Genomic DNA, 15879 nt, shown 5'->3' on the forward strand with positions numbered 1-15879 from the left:
CTTGCTTTCCAAGCCACCTCCAGCCATTCTTCTTGGGTATTAACCTTTGTTTTGTCAGCTCCAACATTTGCCATTTTCCTAACTGGCCTATAAGATGGAAATGAGAAGGCAGTCAAGGTTGATGCTAAATGCAATCAGCTGTCTTCTAAGCAGGACCTGATATGATTTTTAAAAATGTAGGTTAAAAAAAATATTTTGCTCTGCATAGGTAACTTGACTGTCCCTGATAGTAATACTATTCAAAAAATTATTTCCAACAAGACTGAAAGTCTTCAGATATAAGCACACAGTCATGATATACTGTTAATAATTGGATTGCCTCTTGGACTCTTTTAGAAAAGACAGAGGAAGAACACTTTTTCTGAACTAGACCTGCAATGCATTGAACCTCAAGGCTGGGTCTGAAGAGGAGGTGATTGTGGCAGGTGTAGCTTTTATCATCCTCACAAAAGATAAGGGCATACAGGAGAGAAAGGGTGAGGAGGTGATATACCTACAAATCAGGCTCTAAATATACCACCTTAAAAAAAAAAAAAATCCTATTTATTAAACTAACGAAAGAAATAGGTCTCATCAAGTGATTTTTCTCTATATTTAAATATCTTATAATGTTCTTTATAAAATAACTTTCCTAAGCCTCCAAAGAAGTCTGACAAAACGATAGTTTTGTAAGTCCTAAAAATCCTTAGAGAGTCCATTCATTTCTAACGCTATCAAAAATACATGAATTATGGGCAGCACCATCAGTACATTAATCTGTCCCAAAAAAGTCAGAGTAGAACTGCAAACATCGGTACCTTATGCCTTCTTTGTGTTAAGAAAGTTTGGGCCAAAATAGTATATAAATGGTGTCCTGCAGTAGGTTTGGGTGGTTTTGCTTTGTTTTTTTTTTACATTATTAGAATGATTTCTTCTCGATATTGGATACATTGTAGAAAAACATGTTCACACAGAACAAACTCTTTGCGTACTCCACTCATCTAGAAGATGATAACAACAGGGTAGAAGAAGTTGTTAGTCTGACCCTTTATCTTTGTTGGGAATTTCACTAGACAAATGACCTCATATCTTTGTGATGATCAGGTATCAAATATACGCTGTTATCTAATCTTGGCTGCTTTTGGTGGATAAAATGGACAGAATGCAGAGAGGTGAGGTGTCATTTGAAGAAAAAACCTGGCTAGGCAATGCTATATCATCCCACACATCACAAGACAGGCATTTTTCGCAATGCTTGTTGTGAAGAAAAAGAAGATTTATACTTACAAATTTTCTTCAGATGCAGATTCCGTGAGAGATTAAGTGAATATAACAAATGTGGGAATTTCTGTTCATAAAATGATGATTCCTATCTATTTGTCCCTAACATAACAGGAATTCCCAGAGATTCAGACGATATATTAAAGCTCATTCTTGAGCTATCAAAAGTTAGCTTCCCAGTTCTGGATGACATCTAGATTTTAAGGTGTCCCATGAAACCATGGCAAAATCAAAATTGTCCCTCTCTCTGAACTTCAACTGGAGGCAAAGTATTTTCTGATCTCTCTGCAGAATGAGAACTAAATACTGAAGCACATTTGGCCTCCATAGTCCACAGGAAGATGAATTCTACATTTTCATGATAGCAGAAGGCACACAGGTGATGCTTAGACTATACATGGGTATTGATCAACTGGGAGTGCAGAGACATGGTGAATCTCTGAAGTTCTCCTTCCTTCATTTATTGTAGGCAGCTATAAAATTCCTATGCTGTTTTATTTGATGCTTTCTAAATAATATCTAAGAAGTAGTTGGCCCATAGAGAAAGAGGTAATTTTATGTTTTACTTTAAGTATACATCATTTTATCTTTATGTTGTGACATTGATTTATATATTATGCCAAAAATAGAAAATCTGTATTGAAAGAACAACATTGCACACAAAAGCACTCAGTCCAAGCATTGCTTAGCTTGTAAGGTTACCCATGGGGTTTTAAATTGCCTCACATGGCTTTTTGCTCTTTGACATTACCTTTCATTACAATATAATATAGAATCATAGAATATGATTTTTTTTATATATACTATTTTTCTCCACCGTATCCTGCCGCCTTCAATTGATATGATTCTCACTACTCTCTAACAAATATAGTCATTAAATATTGCATATAATCCTTGCTTTTTAGTGTATGAATTGCCATTATTTATTGTATATTCTTCAGAATGAGGTTGTTATTTCTAAGTAGATGGGGGGGGGGAAATGTCATTACATGAGCTAATTCTAGGTGTTGCCTTGAGGTGTCATGGCCCATCCTTTGAAGGAAAGCTCAGCTGACTTGTAACGTGCCTGTCTGAGCATTTGCAAGGCAAATTTAAGTTTGTCCCTCCAGCAGAAGAGGAACATCTACGAGAGGTTTTTTTGTCAACATAAAATACATGCTTTTTCACACACACGCGCACACACACACACACACACACACACACACAGATGTGTGTGACCTAACCTGGGGCACTTGCACATCTCCTTAGCAGTATGTGCAGAGCTGCCCTAACACAGCCGGCTTAGGGTGGCTGGACTTATGAGGAATTACAAATTGGATATTTCTGTGTCTCAGACTTCAAGCAATATAACCTGATGAACAGTCACAGTCTCTACTGGACAAGCGTCTGTGCACAACATGGACATGGAAAAAGGGAGTCCAATCTCTCCTTTACAAGTTAAATAAGCACCTGCAATATGGAAAAAAGCTCAATCCCTCCGTTTATCTTATTTATAACCAGATCCCTGCTTCCCCATTTAATACTCAGAGGGGAGAACAAAGTAATGCATGACTTGACAGGAGGCTGGAAAGAGGGAAGGATGTGTGCTTTGATGACAATTTAACATTAGGAAACCTAACTGGAAAGCTGTTATCTTGTCTGTGAACCTGCTGTGAAGGGTGACATGAATTGGCAGACAGATCACAGCTATTTGCTAAACAAGTAAGAACGCTAAAACTGAGGAATAAGTTGCCCGGTTCTAGTTTTTGTAGAGGTGCATGTTGCAGTGGCTAAATATCTTTTACTTCGCTACTCCAGTTGCTTCTAATTAGCCCTTTCTGTAACTTTGTGAAGGTTTGTTTTATCTTGTATCTCTACAGATATTTTCTCTATGTTTTGGGTTTTTTTAAAGTCTTTGAAGTTTTGGTAATTATACCTCTGCAAAGCAGTGTTGCTGTCTCCTTTCTCCCTCTCCATTCTATCTTTATCTCCACCACCTCTCCCTCCTTTCATCGGCTGCAAATTTCCACTTCTTCTCTCTGTTTACTCCTGCTTTTCCCAGCTTTTGCTACTCTTCATTCCTGTTCACCATCTTTATTCTCGATCTCTCCCAGGTTCACTATTCCTATATCCCCCTTTGACTCCCATCAGGAATTTCCCATGTTTTTAGGGTGAGCAGGGAAAGCCCCTTGTTTCGTTCTGCACCTCTTACCGCAGTGGTCCTGCCAACAAGAAATTACTATTGCAGGAAAAATCCTGATCAAGTGCTGCAGTAGAGTGCTCATTTTGATCATAAGCAGTGTAATTAGTAAATAGGAGGTGAGAGAGGGGACAGCATGGAGAGTGGAAATGAACTGTCAGATGCGTTAGCATCTTGTCTAGATTTCTCACAAGCATCTGTGTGCATACTGGGATTTTAGAAGCTTGTTATGGAGCCAAATTTGGATTTAGGAGGTGTTTGGGGGGGGTGTGTGTGAGGGTTTCCCTACATTAAAAAGAACCATATTACATTAAACAATCCCATGTTAAATTCCCATGCCCGGAAATACTAACTTAAAAGGTCCTAGAATTAGCAATTAGCACCATTCCTGACTAATGTTGCATTAATGCAACCTGACTAATTTCGTTCCCTGTGCTGTAGTGTTACATGGCTTCTGGTCAGGAACATAGTTCAGAACTCTAAGAAGTACTGAATCATGCAGTGCGGGTATCTTTTTATCTATATATTTTTATCTGCACCCATATCCATATTTATAACTCATTCTGATGCATAGAACTGGTGTTTCTTCATAAAACAGCACTGAAAACAGTTTCCCCTTTAACTTACAAATGTTTGAGGTATTTTAGAAACCATATGCTCCCCCCACGACCCCCAAGGTTCAGCCTGATGTAGAAAATACCCCATAATGATTTGTTTTGCAACACTAAAACCAGACAAAAGAAAGTCCTTCCAGTAAAAGATTCCAGGCAACCACAACTGCAAGTGACCCATAAGAGAAAATCATAAAGTGTATTTGAACTCTGTGCTACCGTCTGGTGTTTTATTACTACATGTCGTCTTAGATATTTTTCCTGTAGTTAGTGTTGCAATTAATAAAAATCCTTATATAGAGGTAACTACATGTCAGCTTCATTTCCAGTTAAGACTGTCTGTTGATTAAAAACTACTTTACAATGACATTAAGCTGCAAAGAACAAGTCAAAAAAAGCATAAGCCCAAGACATGCACTGTCAGTCCCCATAGATTTAAATTTAATTAAATGAGAAAACTGCAGGACTTCTTTTGTTCACAGTGAAGATTCCCAAAGCTATCCCATGAACAGTATTCAGTTATTGCAAGTCATGAGCTCAGCTTGGAATATTGTTTTATCGTTAATGCTGCCAGTCATTCCCCATTAGGTCTAGTATCTAAAATCCCATGCTGCCACAATGAAAATAAAAGGCCTTGGCCTTGTACTAAATGTGTCCTGAGGATGCAGCCTATAAAATCACACCAGTTTATCCATTTATTAACACAGTAAGCCAGTTGTTTCATATGTGAAATTCAACACTGAAGTGCTGCTATTTTGAGAGATGTTGACCACCTGCTCCTGGATGCAATTGAGCCTTTCATTTCATAACACCTAAAACATGGTGCGGTCTTCGTTTAAAACCAGACCTCAATGGCATGTCCTGGACCCATGGCCATGTGAAGCAATGGCCTCTGTGTCTGCCTGCTCTTCCCCCTCTGTGGGTGTCTGTGTTCCCCAGGCAACATGGAAAATGCTACACGTACTCCCAGTAAATCTGATATTTTTCCCACAAAGTATGAGAAAGAACCGGACATTGCTTCCTAATCCCTGCAAATAATTTGCTGTCCTTTGAAGTATGGAATTATTCATTTGACATTTTATCTTGTCTATCTACCAGCACAATCAAGTCAAATATAACATCTTCAAGCCCAGTTTTCATTTTTTTGAATTTTAGCTCTAATAGTTGTAGGTTTTCTGTTCTCAAAGATAAATTAGGAAATAAATGAGCTCGCAGACAAAGCTGAGAATATACTGTATGATAGCAGTAATGTACAAAGTTGAACATGAAAATGTCATCAGCATCATTGCTAGATATGTTTTTGTTAATATTTTTTCAGAAAAGTGGCTTATAGTGTTGGGGAGAGAAATAAAAACAGGCCAAGAAGATGAGAAGAGAGAAAAGATAGGGGCCTCAGAGCTGTACAAACATACCTCCCCAGTGTCTCTTACTTGCTCCAAAAAAGGGCATTGTAGCCTTCATAATTGCTGAATTTTTTAAACTGGCCTGGTCTGTGTGTGAGGACCTGTCCTTTCAAGCAAACACTGTGACTTTCTGAGATTAAAGGCCAAACCATATGTTCATGAATTTTAATGTAAACAAAATCTGCTTTTTTCCAGTTTCTAAGATCTCTCTTTACTTTGTTGTGTGGGGCGAAGGAGCAAAACAGCCAAAGGGTAAGCTGCAGCATGCTGGTACATATGTTTTCATCTCCAGCTGAATCTTATCCTCCATGGTCTAAAGAGATCACATTTGCAACAAGGAGGCCTGAGAGACTGAGACCAAATAAGTACCTGGAGCACAGCTTTTCCAAAACACCACTAATAGAAAAAGAATATGAAACGAGATTAGCCCTTCTGCCTCTTCACAGGTTTCTCTGAATTTGCTGAAGTATATGCTTCTACTGCAACAATAATCATTAATAATATTATTCATTTTCAAAGCATTTTGCACTTATTCTTCTTAATTCCAGTGAAGTAGCTAAACATTTCTATCTCTGTTTTGTTACTTGGGAAGAAGAGAAGCACAGAGAAGGCAGAGCTCGCTCTGTGCTCTGCAGCAATGTATTGACAGACCTTCAGCTAAAGTGCGGTAGCTCCAGCTCCATACCAATTAGCCTCAGCAAATATTCAGGCCAAGGTGACCTGTCAGAGGAGTTCAAAAAGGAGTCTTGCAAAGTAGCATCTGCAGAAGGTAGCAACCATATTTTCTTACAGCTTTTCTGTCCTATGGATTCCTCAGTCGCAGAAGTGAATGTATTAGCAGTTATTTCAAAGGAGAGCTGATTTTGCAGGGCACCTCCCATCCCCAAATTTTTACTTTTGAAGCTGCCCTGCTAACTAATGATGCTGATGCACCAAAAATGCCATCTGCCATTTCTGAACTGACACCTGCCCCACACATAATTTTGAGCATCTCGTATGGTAATGCCAAAGAGACATTCAGGCTTTTAATCTCCACCATCCATCTCTCTCTCTCAATCCTACTCAAACATAACTTCTCTTCTACTTAGATAGTCCTGTACATACATCTCTATATAGCTACAGCAACATCCAGAGATATGCTCTGGGAATTAAAAATGCAGACTCTATGAATATTTTTGGGAAGGAGCATAACTCCTATTGCTTCACAACTTCACTTTGAAATCTGCAAGACAAGAAGTACCTTCAATTTATTTTATCACTGTAACTTAAGGGTACATATATTTTTCTTATTTAAAACCAAAAGTCTAGATGAATAACTACACTTTAAGGTATATTTGCTCTAAAATAAAAGGAATCGTGTGACTGGTTTTGATACCTGCAGTGTAATGGTACTGAAACTCCTAAATTTTAATAAACTTTATACTTTCTTGTAATACATTGAAATAATGTTACTCTTATGAAAAAATGTGTTCATGTCACCAAAAAGTGACTGAATTAATGTGTGACCCCCTTGGAGCTGAAAATGCTTGTTCTAGCCGGAAGCTCTCCAACAAATGATAGTACTGTGACAACAGCTTTAAGTCCTTTTCACAATCTTCTACCTACATCTCTTCAGATATTACTATTTTGGTCCAAATTCCACTTGACACAACCCACCAACTGAAATATGCCTAACTCCAGAAGAACTCTGCCTTGTCTCAGCTTCCCACTGAAATGAAGTTTTTGTTTACAGCCGTGCGTTACCTTGTACAGCACTTGCTCACTCTGCTGCATCTATCGTGTATGTGCTGGAAAAGCCACTCGAATGACTTGTAACAAGTTCAGCTGAATGCCTCTCTGCCAAGGATCAAGCTATACTACACAGCGCTGCAGGACAAATTCAGGCTTTTAGCAAAGCAAAATGCAGCAACACCGTTTGATTAGTCTTCTGCAAAAGGACCACTCAAGAGCACAAAACTCTCTCCACTGCCATGACTCAGTACCAGCACAACTGGACTATTTCTTATGGTTTCTTTTTCAATTGCCACTTGAAATTTCTATGCTGTATCTTAATAGCTAGAAGTTAAGATTATCCACATGCATTCCTAACTTCTGTCCATCATCTTTCTTTCAACACAGTGATATATATTTTTGTTACCACATCTAATACAGGCAAAAATTATTCTTGTTTCTCCATTATCCACTCTTTTTGTCCAAGCTTAGCCACGTTTGCTCATAGGGAAATGCCAGGCACACATTCAGGAAGGAGGTTGTAGACTCCAAAGTGTTCAGGCCACATGGGGACACCAGGAGTGAGGATGCACAGGAGCCCTGGTGCAGCTGGGATGTGGCATCTGCATCCTGCAGCCCTCATTGAGAAATTATTTGTATTCTGTGGCCGCTCAGGTGTGAAAGTTCAGCACAGGAGGAACCGAGTTTTGGGGTATTACATTTAGAACTTGCTAGACATTTAAAGTTTCAGACCTGAGATATCAAAGTGACTCTTTTTTTTTTGTTCTAAACAGGCTTAGAAGAGTGAATTTCAGTTCCCATCCCTCTCCCCTTCTATGGAGGGGATTATTTTAGTTCTGTGAAGCTGATATGTTTAAAGTTGGCAGGGAGAGGGGAGGTGTTTTCTGTTGTATTGCACTTTTACATTCTGTTCATCAGAAATGTTATACAGAATATAAATATTTCTAATGATAAAAAGACACTGTAAAACAAAGAAATATACAGCACCTGCTTTTAAATTACTTTTGCTCCTCATTCCTGACAAAAATAATGGTCAAAACGCAAAACTCTTGCATAAATCATTTCCATTTCAATAAATCAGCAGTTGCCAATGGGCAAATATTTACATCTTTGCTTGTTCTATCAGCTTCTAGATTGCACATATCATCTCAAAACAACAACTAAGCAAAAATCTTTTGAGAAGCTACAAAATGATAAAGGTTTTCTTGACCAAGAGAGAAAACTGGAAGGATGAGATACTTGAACTCTAACATCTCTCAGTTAGTGTGGCAGCATTGCAACAGCATAATGCTGAATTGACAAAAATTACTTCCATTCAGTTCAGCAATCCAAACTATTTTGGTTCCAATTAAGCAAAAGAAAAAATGTAGAAAAATGGACAAAAAACATTGACAAAAAATACTGATTAGCTCAACTAAAAAGGCCAGGATGAAAAGGCTCAACTACACAAGGGCAGAACAGAAAGTTGAACCTGTATTTGGAAATGACAAGAATTATGGAATAAAATAAGAGGTGGTTATATTTATTTTGGTTTTCACTGTTCTATCTTAACTTCAAATGTTTTGATTGCAAAGTCTAGGAAAGATTATCAGCAAGAGGTTCCATTTTATTTGTCAATTATTTAGTTCCTTTATAGGAGAAAAAACCCAAAAGCAAAACAAATAAAAGACCTGGCCTTTGATCTCTCATTTTCTCTATTGAGAAACTATATAATCATTTTATAAGATGTTTATTTGTCTTATTTAGTTCCTTTATAGGAGAAAAAACCCAAAAGCAAAACAAATAAAAGACCTGGCCTTTGATCTCTCATTTTCTCTATTGAGAAACTATATAATCATTTTATAAGATGGAGCAACTGTTCTTTTATCCCTTCATTATATCAGCTGATTCACTGTGCCAAGAGAGCGATGGAACCACAAGTTGAAATGCAGTGTAAATTAGGAAATTGGTCTGTATTACAAATCCTTTTGAGTATCTTGCTGAAGCAGTCTGGCAATAGTCACCCAAGATATTCTGTCACATTAGAACAACCTAATCCTCTTCACTACTGAATGTCTTTTCTGTTTGCGCTTCACTTCATTGATGCAGTTATTACCCAACGGAAAGTGGCATGAGGCCTCCAGGAAGAGATGATGTGACTCAAGATGTGGTCTCAGTGCTCCTTTAGCCTCAACAGTCCCTTTGAAGGAAGAAGGGAAACAAAAATGGAGGAACATCTAGCTGGATCTATCAATCTATCTATAGAACATCTAAAAAACCCCACATTTTGTTAGGAATTAGCTAATGATATTTCAAGATCCTCATCCAGCTGCCATTAGTATTACATTCCTGTTATCTACTATGGAAATTGGACTTCATGCAAATATGCTGCTTGAAAATAAGTGTAAGGAACTAAAAACAGACTGACATTGAAAACGTTGATCCCTCTCTGCACCTGCTTTTTGTCGTGTTTTTGTATTGATCTTTCTTTTTCTTACTGACATTTTGGGAATATGGGTTAGCATTCAGCCACAGTATATTGTGTCACAGTGTGTGCAATGGATAAAATCCAGGCATGAAAATAAGAGTTATAAGCAGGTGCATATACTATCACAACAACAATATCTAGCTCCTTTCTGGCATGGTTTACCCATTGAACAAAGTGTTCTTTACAGAGAAACCTATAATTATTTTCAGTTTTACTGTAAGGCCTTGACCAAATCTTGTTCTTAGTCTTATACTTTTGTGGATTAGACCTTCCTGAGTACCAAACTCAGACCAGCTTTACTGAAAGTGGTAGACACTGAAAAGTGTCTACTGCATATATAAATTCAAATGATGTTAAGGGCATTTCTTTATTAAGTTTACTATAGTCTAATGAGAAAAGTTTTTAATAGGACTAGTTAGGAAATAGTTTGTTCTGTTTTCAATTAACATCTCAAAATGGTAGCCTCACATTAACTTTTCAGTTAAAAAATGCTGGGTTTCATACTAAAACATTCCAACCAATTGTCTTAATCACTTGCGTTGATTGGTAATTTTGTGTTCCCTTTGCAAATTTTTCACAGCCTCAGAGCTTCAAAGTAGAATGTATAGCCTGGTCTTCTGAAGCTCATACATAGTTAAAGGAACATGGAAGTGAAAGTTTATTCTTGTTTTATTCTCAAGCATATATGTTTCTATTTTTATCTCAATTTGATTTTCCACACTTTTTAATTGTATGTTATTAATTTTGTTTCATACCATAATCTTTCATTTCTGCAGCGTTTCTGGCTGATGTGATGCAAGATATTTGATGCATCTAGCTTGCGTTTATTGGCATTTGCATTGGAAATGAAATTCCGAACTGGTTTCTGTGACAGGAGTAGCATTTTAATTAGTGTATTTAATCTGCCAAAGAAGTAGGTGCACTCTGCTGCCATTTTGCCACCCTTATTCCCTGAGTACATTTCAGCAGAGGTGAGGTATGGCAAGAAGTCTAAGGGGATCAATAACTGCACACCCACAGACTTTCATCTCTAGACAGTTGTTCAAAAGCTGGCTTTTGACCAAAACCGTGACAGTTTGACAGCTGTTTGGTCATTTATACAGACTGAATTGGTGGCCTCCATCCAGTTGTTTGTGCAAGTAGGCATCTGCATCCAAATATTTAGATTAAATTAGTACCTTTACCTGGAAATCTTGGCAGAGCTGTCAGGATTGAATGTCATGGAGATTTGCCTCAGGTACCATGCCAGTGCCCTGCTAGTGCTTTTCAGGTCTTGCTGAGCTTCACAGATAACTTTCAAAGTATTTCTAAGTCTTTCAGGGCTGCATATCTTCCAAAAATCCTTCCATCTGTCTTTTACAGAGAAAAGTATGATAGCGATCACAGCCCTCACACTGGGCCAGGGACCAAAACATCAGCTTCTTGCTGCACAACTCATTTAGCTTTTTTGTGCCTTAATCCCCTAACTCTAAAATTCAGAAGAGATAGCAGCACTGAGGATAACATCAGTATCCCACTATACTGACACTATATACGGTGTTTCTCATTTCAGTACCTTTGCACCTCGAATCTGATTTCACAGGCTGGTGTATTGAATAGGAGACCATTTCACCTGACAGCATCACAGGGCACGCCTCAAAAGCAGTGACCCCACAAATGTCTTTGTTGGCACTTTCTCTTAATTCTCAAACTATGACATTATTTTCCATACCATGTGCAAGAATCCACACCAAATTTTATTTAATTAAACATTTATAGCATGCTAATTTAACGGTGCTATTGTAGCAACGCTCTTGGCAATGATCCAGTTCCCTCATTGGAATAAACTGCACAGCCTTCGGCTTCATAGTTTATTCACTTGGGGACTGTGTTACTGCCTCATAAAACAGTGTGATAGTACTATTATCACTTAATTATACAGCAAGCTTTTTCAGACTTCGGTGTCTGCATTCCTACATCAGCCACAGCATATTTCTCTGAACCCCAGAATGTGCAGGAAATATAATTTGGTCTGTTCGAACACGCATAAATATATCTCAGAAAGCTGTTTTGTCCGTACTTGGAGAATTATCGATATATTATACTCAAATGTGACAAACTACTACGTTAGAACAAACCAACAAATATATTCCTAATAGAATTAATTCTAACAGGTAATTCTGAGTCATCACCTGTAATTCCTTACCTAAAAAGTCCCAGCAACAGAAATGGGCTACTTATCTGGGTAATGAGTATTCACTGAGGGAAGGAAAAAAAAAAAAAAAGAGAAAGAAATGCTGAAACTTAAACTGCATAATCATTATCACTAATTATTGGTATCTGCAATAGGTATTTTTGGAGGTAATTTTAACAACAAAAATATCTAAATGTCACACATAGCCACAATTTATTCCAGATCAAGGTTCCTAGTACTTTTACTGTTTGATGACTAACGGACTTTCTTCTGTGTTGAGGCACTTGTTAACCGAGGAAATATTGCTAAAAAAGAAGCAAATACAAAAGCTAGATCAAATTATTATTAACATTTCCTAAATCTTGGTTATTTTAGGTAAATTTAAGCCATAATTTCATATAAATTAAACAGGTATAAAGCATAGGATTACTTATTTTATACTTTATTTCCATAGTAGTTGCTATTTATTAAATATAATCACTTATGCTCTTTTTTTTTAATCTTCATGCTGATTTAATTAATACCCAGAATGAAATTTGAGTTAGGTTTATATTAAAATGAAAGGCTATTTTCAAAGGCTATTAAAATGTAAGGATATTAGGTAATCCATATCTGTCTCCAGATTGACAAAATTGTTAGAAATGCTGAATGCTTAATTTCCCTAGAAACAGGTTTGGAAATGAGAACATTTGATTTATGTGACTAAACAAAATTCACACACATACATTTAAAAGTTTTAGATGAAGTGACTTGTCCAACTATCTCAGTTCAATGACCTCATTCTACCCATCAGTTCTTTCAGGTCACTCTTTTTTTGCTCACTATTCCACATTTAAATTGATCAGTCCCAGATAGTCATCTCCCATCTCCCAGTGTAGCACAACCAGCTATCTACAGATAGCTCAAAGGGTCTCCTCCTCATAAAAGTTTTTCTTAGAAATAGTATATACAGGGTGACATTGGAACAACTCTAATGCAACACCTTCTTCTTTTCGGAGGTTTGCCAAACATCAGCATCTCAAAGATGAAAGAACACAAGTATGTGCGAAATGGAAATATTGTGCTGATTCTGTAATTTAAGGCTTTGCAGTTCTTCCTGTTTATATTAATATGTTTACTCATAAAAGTTTTTCTTAGAAATAGTATATACAGGGTGACATTGGAACAACTCTAATGCAACACCTTCTTCTTTTCGGAGGTTTGCCAAACATCAGCATCTCAAAGATGAAAGAACACAAGTATGTGCGAAATGGAAATATTGTGCTGATTCTGTAATTTAAGGCTTTGCAGTTCTTCCTGTTTATATTAATATGTTTATATTAAAATAAATATAAAATTGTAAAACTGAGTGGTTTAGATTCTATCATTTTTCATGTGAAAAGGAGCAAGACTGAACTTCATTGTCTTTACTAAAATTATTAAGTTATATGCCTATACTTTATAAGCTTTTTCTTTTATAACTACTTATTCAAAACCAAAAAACATAAAATAAATTTTAATAAATTTTAATTAGTTATGTAGAAGGGGAGAATAAAATTTTATACACTCCTTGTTATATCTAAAATGACTTTAGTTTATGGCCAGTATCTTTTATAATTATTAAAACAGTAAATTAAAGTGATTTAAGCATAGCATACCATTAGAATTTCTATAGCATGACACTAGTAGTTTTCAATAATAGTGAGTTCATAAATACCTTTGAAAAGTTTGAATGATTTTACTTAGTTGTTTTCTCAGACAATGAAGCACATGGGAGTAAATATCCATTTTGTATTTCATTTTAATTTGCTCTTATAAGGCACCTGCATACGTGACAGTGAGGCAAAATAGGACATCTACTCCAGATATGACTGTTGCCTGGCAAATAAATATTTATTTTAATATATGGCCCTTTATTTTTTATTTTATTATAAAGTGTTTATTTATATATCCCACATGAAAACCATAACAAAAACTTTACCTATTTAAACCTTATAAGTATGAATGACACTGAATTAAAAGGCATCTTGAAGAAAACATAAGACAAAAAGTAATTTATACATTTTTGTTACCCAGAATACATAGAAAGCTCTTGGTGAAACTTAACTCATATTTTTGTTTCTCTCAACCGCTTACCAAATAATTGCATTATTTATATTGTATTAAATTCTCTAATGATGTGCACAGCAGTTAAAAGTAATGTCTAGAACATAAAATAATGCTGTTTATGTGCTATTAGGTGTCTATTTAGTATTTAAATACTGTCTTCAAGTGGATTTTTAAAAAAATAAACACTGATTTCCTTTGAATATTAGAAATGCAGGTCTGGTCTTGGCTAGCAGGAGAGAGATTAAGTGGTGGTGTCACATGAAAGACAATGAAAATGAAATTCTCTTGCCCCTACTGATAGGAAAGGGATGTGAAGATTGTGCGATTTGTATCTCCATGAGTAGAAATTCTGGGCTTCAGTAAACTTTGAACAATTGGTACCCTATAAATCATAATCTTTCTCTTCCATCAGCTTCTGTCATTCAGATTCCAGTTTTCTTATTCACTCACAGCTGAGAAATAAAAAGAAAATACTGGGACTCTCCACTGGAATCTGTAACTTATCCAGGAATAACTGCAAAGCAAAGCGCCCATCTGTTTCCATCACAGTCAGTGGTGGAGTCCCTGTCCCTGCACCAGAACCGGATGGATGCTGTCAGGCTCCTGATGACTGCGCCTCCAGCCCCTGAAAAAATCATTGAAAGGAAATGCCCAAAGTAAATCCATAGTTACAGATGTCTCAGAGCATGTGTCCTTTCATAATTTGTTTTACTTCTGCTTATCTTTGTATGACCATGTAATATAACCATGCTTTTTATATAGATGGTAGTAACAAGTGGTTATTTTGTGTAGAATGAAATATTTATGAGCCATGCTGTATGATGCAGCGTAGAGGAGTTACAGGCAGCTGTGCAAGCAGGGACGTCAAAAGAAGGGACTATAAAATGCTTCCCATACAGTAAATTCTGGCATAGAGAGGAACTGCAGGCCACTAACAAAGGAGCACAGTGCACAGCATGTCACACATGCAGCACCATGAGATACCAAAATCTCTCAGCCCTGGTCTGTTAAGTAGGGAGAAGATCCAGCCTCATCTGTGCCCTGTTATGAAATCTAAGGCAAGAGGCTTTGAGGTTAACTGCTGATACTGTAGCCAGCTGCTTTTTCACAACAGAAAATGTAAAAATAAAAATAAAAATAAAAATGCTGAACTACAAACTTCAGTAAAGGAGTAAAGTTCAGCTGCTGCATATTCATAGCCCATCTCTGAGTAAGCCTTCTTCCATTGACACATACCCTTCCTGCATACCAAATGCTAATGCATATTTATATATTCATAAAGCATACCCAATATTTCAGCATTCATGATTATTTACTATGCACAGGTATGCAGTCAAAATTCAGGTGGCATCTAATTTCCCATACTGTAAATTCATCTCCAGACCATATTATTATACCCTGTGTACCTGCAGAATCATAGGTATTTTACTGCTGAGGATTCTATCTTCAATTATTCCTCAGCCTCCATATTGCAGTTCTTACAGCATTATGCAATACACAGCCAAATTTATCTCCAGGTACATATTATCTAAGCTTATATGCCTATAAGCATAAATTCCCTATCATAATGCTAATTCTGGTATTAGGATATAGGCAGGAAACAGCTCAAAAGATACAAGGAGGCTTGTGTTGGTGTTTGTTTTAAAACAGCAAACAGTACTGGTTCTTTGAGTCTTTCTGAAGAACTTGGAAGGTGAGTTACGGGGCCTCAGACAAGCCAATGCCAATAGCGCACTTGTCAGAAATTATAAAATATCTCCTAAATTAATCTTTCTACAAAAACGGCCATTTAGTTGGGAGTGAAACAGCCCACTGTTCACTACCATGATATTTTTTTCTTTTTTTCTCTTTTACCCTTTGCAGCACTAAATATAGAAAAATGAATGCATGAAGTGCCAAATTCTTGTAGAAAAATTTCTTTATTTAAAGAAATCAAGAGGTATAAAAATAACTAAGAATGACTAAAA

This window comes from Aptenodytes forsteri, unplaced genomic scaffold, assembly GCF_000699145.1.
Source record: "Aptenodytes forsteri isolate BGI_AS27 unplaced genomic scaffold, ASM69914v1 Scaffold179, whole genome shotgun sequence".
In the NCBI taxonomy this organism is placed as follows: domain Eukaryota; kingdom Metazoa; phylum Chordata; class Aves; order Sphenisciformes; family Spheniscidae; genus Aptenodytes; species Aptenodytes forsteri.